Here is a 5311-nt window from a genome sequence, read left to right as displayed (position 1 = left end):
GGCGGGCTGGACTGACCTGTCCAGGGACCAGCAGGGCTCGGGCAGGAGGTGACCCTGATTGGGGGGAGAGGGGGTGTGGGAGCCTGGGGCTGAGGGAGGAGGGAGGATGTCACTGTGGATGAGGCTGGTTCCAAGCTTCAGGAGCCAGGCCTGGGCCCCTCCAGCTCCACCTGTGCTCACCTGAGCAGGTGACGCCCCACGCTGAGCCTCTGCTCTCTGGTCCTTAGGGTGGGGGTGCAGTTCATGCCTCATGGGCTGGGTGAAAGAATAAACCCCTCACCCAGTGGGCACATGCGGCGGGCACCCAGAGTGCTCGAAGTTTCCTTGTGTGGCTGCTGCTGACTCTGGGGAGGGACGGGGCCGTTGGAGTGGGGCCACCTGGCTTGGCCTGTTGCCCTTGGCAGCAGGAATACAGCTGACTTGGGGGCTTCTCTGCCACACGGGCACTCAGGAGTGCTGGTCGTTGGGTCCAGGCAGGGTGGGGGCAAGAGCCACTGAGGGGCCCTGGGTTTGCATCTTAGTGACGCTGCAGAGATGAGTGGCCGGGGCATCCAGAGCTTCCCTGAATGACTGGGCCACGACGATGAAGGCGTCAGGGCAGCAGCCTCCTGGGCCTGCCCCGGCCGAGTTTTCAGGACGTCCTCTGCTTTTTCTGGGAAGGAGCAGCCCTACGCCCTCTGACGGGGCTGCCTGGGAGGGTTGGGTTTGTTGTTTGTAGGGAAAGACTGGGGCGGAGAGCAGGGTGCTGTGGCCTCTCTCGTCCCTTTCTGGTTCCTGGGGCTGTCTGCACAAAGCAGGTGGGGACATGCTGGCCGGATTTCATCTGGGTCAGAGGAGGGTGACAGGATGGTCTCCTGGTGGGGAGTGCAGAGCCTCAGCTCTAGAGTGGAGAAGGATCCAGCTTGTCGGGTGGTGTGTGGTCAGAAATGGGGACCTCGGGGCCGCAGATCTGGCCTCTGATCCCAGCTCTGTTCCCCTCGGAGCCACCATTCCCTCACCCATCAGGAGCCAGTAGCAGCCCCGGGACAGCTGCCATGGGATAAATAAAATAAGCCGCCCTCAGGAGCTTCCTGCCGAGTGTCCGTGGAACGTAGCGTCTCCCCAGCGCTCGGCGGGTCCTGATAGGCCTTCTTCCCGCCGCCCTCTTCAGAGTGTGGGGAGCTCAACCCCTCACTTGGGGTCCCGGAACATGCAGTTTTGTATGTGATCAGGGAGGCAGCGCCTGACCCACAGAAAGCGCCTGCTGCTGGTGGGGTCTCAGATATGTGCACACCTGTGTCCCGGGCTCCTCACTGTCCGGGTGGCCACACTGTCCCTGTGCTGCTAGACTTGGGGGCTTGGGTGCACCCAGCCTTGTGCTCCTCGGCCTCCCTGGCATGGGGGGAATGTCCATCTGCGTGGCAGGGGCAAGGCCGTCTTCAGCAGAGCAACCTGGAGGCCACACGGTCTGCTCAGAAGTACCTGCATGCGGTTTGATGCCCTGCTGCAGCAATCTTGAAATTGTTAGTAATTTTATCTTTGAATGCTCGCTTTGTAAGTGCAATCTAAGGATGGTGGCATGAGCATGATTGAAGGAAGCTGGAGATGGTCAGGGTGCGAGTCCACTGTGGAGCCAGTGGGTGCCAGTGGTTGGAGAGGCCACGCTTTCCCTTGACTCGGAGCTGGCCCCAAATGCAGAAAGGAGGTGGCATTGCTCTCAGATGCCCACACAACCAAGGACACATCCCCCCATCTCCCTGGGACTCCCATGTGAGCCGGTCACCTGCACTGCAGATGAGGATGTGGAAGGAGAGAGAAAGGCAGGAGACCATGGCTCTTCCTTTCAGTCCTTCGTACCCAACAGCAACCGAGAGGGCGTCCCGGCAGGGTATGAACAGCCAGCAGGACGCTGAGGCTGCGCGGCGTTTCCACCGTGCTGCAGGAAGAAGATGCACATCGCACAGGAGCCGCGGAACACGTGTGCGGAGGTTTCGGCGGCTCTGCCCCGAAGTTAATATGTGCATGTGTGCCTTGACTTATATTTGCATTACTTAGAATGACATTCAATAGCAAATGAAAGACAGCCGGCAAGTCAATAGAGAGAATGCGGAAGGAAGGAGAAGGCTTTGTTCGTGCCTCTGAGGGCACTTTTCCTCCTGCATTTGCATTTTGTGCAGATTTGCACCGTGCAGCCACCCAGGCCTCCTTGGGTCTGGGGCTCCATTTCCAGCACCCCCACCCAGCGGCTGTGGGCCCCTCCCCCACGCGCCTCCCCCACTTTGGCGGTGACAGTTGGGTGTGGAGGAACAATCATCAGTGATGGGTGAACTAGCTGTGTTTCACAAGGCCTCCTCATTACTCTGCCAAGCCCCTGGGGCAGGCACATTTCAGCTGCCATCGACTCTAGAATGTTCTCTGGTGTCTCCAGGGGGCTGTGCAGAGCTGGTCCCTCCCAGTGAGGAGCTCTGCTCACGGGTTCACACCCCCTGCCCTGTTCTCCAAGATGGGAATGTCTGATGAGAGAGAGCCCCAGAGAAGAATCAGCCCCTGGGGGTCGGGGAGGTGTTGGTCTCTCTTGAAACAAAGGAGGCCCGAGCCTGGGGTAACGGGGCTGGGGGTGGGGGTAGGGTGGAAGGGGGTGGGCAGTGACCTGAGACGGGGAAGGGAGGTGGAGGTCTCGGGTCACAGGTGATGGATGATGGAGGAACAGGCCCAGGAGGCCCTGCTTGCTGTGGGCTTCTTTCCTCTTGCGTGGTCACCCTGTGGGCTTCTTTCCTCTTGCGTGGTCACCCTGTAGGGGGCTCTCAAACTCAGACAGAGTTTGGCTGTAGGGAAGTGCAGGGGTGGCCTGGGAGGCTGCAGGCTCTGGGACAGCCTGGCTCACACAGGAGATGGGATGGCGCTGAGAGGAGACCCTGGGGCGCCCAGAGTCTCAGGCTGTAAGGAGCAGCCACTCATTCTGACACCCGATGGGGAAATGCTGCATTATTATTTATGAAGTGTTTAATAATCACAGCACAATCATTGCAGGCCGCAGGGCAGAAAGTGCTAATGTAGTTTAAAAACAGTACATTTGAATCTGGACACTGTCAAGAAAATAGGCAAAATAAATACTTTTGTCCACCCCTCCCTACCCTCTTTTGGTGATGTGGGGTGGCCTGGGTCAGTGCTCAGCCCAGTGTCCTGCAGCCAAAGCCAACCACGGCACGCCTGGTCTCCTCCAGATAAACGCACGGCCCACGTCTCCACTGGGCTTTGGAATTAGCTCAATACTCATTCAGACGCAGAGTGCGTGTGCCCTGCCAGGACAGACATCATTGCTGTGCGGTGCTTGAGTGCCATCAATAAGCCACAGAAGAGAAATCCGGAAACAAGGGACGCGTGGCGTGATTCCGTGCCATGGCGTCAGGAGCGGTGTATAGCATCTTTTGGTTTGAGAGTAAAATTCCACAATCAATCAGAAATGAAATCTGAGCGAAGAAGCAAAGCGCACAGAGGCTGGAGACGCTTAAACATCCAGGCAGGACCCCGCCAAGTAGGCAGGCAGAGGCCTGTACGTGGGCAGACGGTGTGCCCGTGGGCAGGACATGCATGCAGGGTCACGGGTCAGCCACCCACAGGACACGCATGCAGGGTCACGGGTCAGCCGCCCGCAGGACACGCATGCAGGGTCACGGGTCAGCCACCCACAGGACACCCATGCAGGGTCAATGCAGGGTCACGAGTCAGCCACCAGCAGGACACGCATGCAGGGTCAATGCAGGGTCACGGATCAGCCACCAGCAGGACACGCACACCCACGTGTGCACATGGGTAGGTGTGCTGGACCCACACATGTTGTGGCATCAGCCCATCCTTGTCCCTGGAGAAAGGGCTACTGGCCATCGTGACGGGGAGCCTCTCAGCTGCGACCTGGCCCTGGGAGCCATGGAGTCTTCTGGCCGCCTCTCCTGGCCACCAACCAGGAACCCCAGGCCCCAGGCCCACGGCTGCATCCGCTGTGCCATCCTGTGGACAAATGGACGATCCAATCCAGACGGCACTGTGGGGACCGAACAGGGCTCTGAAACCCGGCCAGAGCCGCCCTCAGGCCGCCCTCCTCACCTTGAGCCATTCCCCTGCTCAGCCACCTGTGTCAGGCCTGGGTGCCACCAGGAGGCCTCCTTCCAGCTCTTTGCAAGCTGGCCCCGTGTTCATGGGCATCCAGCAGGATCCACCATGGAAAGACAGCTTTCTCAGAGGCATCTCAGCACGTGGGCCCAGCCAGAACCTCGAGGGCTTCTGTCCCTGGAGGGCAGGGCAGAGTGGGAGGACACAGGGACACAGAGAAGGTGGCAGCTGGCTGAGGGCAGGGCAGAGCAGGAGGACATGGGGACACAGAGAAGGTGGCAGCTGACTCGGTGGGAGCAGAAGGTGCTGCTTTCTTTGAGGCCCCCCTCCTTGCGGCTCACCCTTCTCCCTCTATGGCCCACTCAACCCCAGCGCCCCTCGGCCGCCTCTCCGAGTAAAGGACAGGCCAGCGCCGAGCGGGTATGTCCCCTGCCAGGGTCCCCCGCACACCTGGATCTTCTGGGTTGAGGAGTAGCGGAAGGATCTGCGGGGCTCTCGAAGCCATCTGGGAGGAGCATCAATGACCAGAGGAAGGAACAAGGGGTTCGGGTGGGATTGGCCAATTCCCTGGGTCGTCTCGGAACCACGAGCTTGTCTTCCTGGGTTACTGTGTCCTGAGCTTGGCCGAAAAGGGACGAACAAAGGGCCGGATGTGATGACCCTGCATAGGTTTGACAGCCCCGTGTCCTTCTAAATCAAGTGAGTGGGTCTGGGTCCCCGGTCCCCTCCAGCCTGGGGTCCAAGCCTCCCGTCTCCTCGGGCAGAGTCAGCCTCTCTGCTCCAGTGCCATCAGCTGTAACCTACGCGGGTAAAACGCCAGGAGAGGCTGGACTCCCAGCTCACCCGCCTGTGGCCCGGGCCTCCTGCACTTGCAGAGGGAGGGCCGAGGGTGGTAACTAGGAGGAGGGGCTCTGAGCTGGGGAGGGAACACGGCCAGAGGGGGATGAAGGCCACGCCGAGCACCGCGGGAGCCCCGCCGTCTGCGCAGGGTTCAGCCTTCCAGCCTCGGTGTGGGAAGTCTCTCCATCTGTTCAGGTTTTCTTTGGGTCTTTTTTCCAACCATGTTTTGCAGTTTGCGGTGTACAAGTCTCACACTTCCCTTGCGAAATTATTCCTAAGTAGCTTATTCTTTCTGATGCTATTTGACCAGGACGCTTTCTGCATTTCATCTTGGGGTGTTCAACGTCAGTGCAGAAGTATCGTACGCCCCATGGCCTTGTTA

The sequence above is a fragment of the Hylobates moloch genome, unplaced genomic scaffold, assembly GCF_009828535.3.
Source record: "Hylobates moloch isolate HMO894 unplaced genomic scaffold, HMol_V3 SCAFFOLD_21, whole genome shotgun sequence".
NCBI lineage: Eukaryota > Metazoa > Chordata > Mammalia > Primates > Hylobatidae > Hylobates > Hylobates moloch.
Note: the sequence above shows the minus strand (reverse complement) of the source record.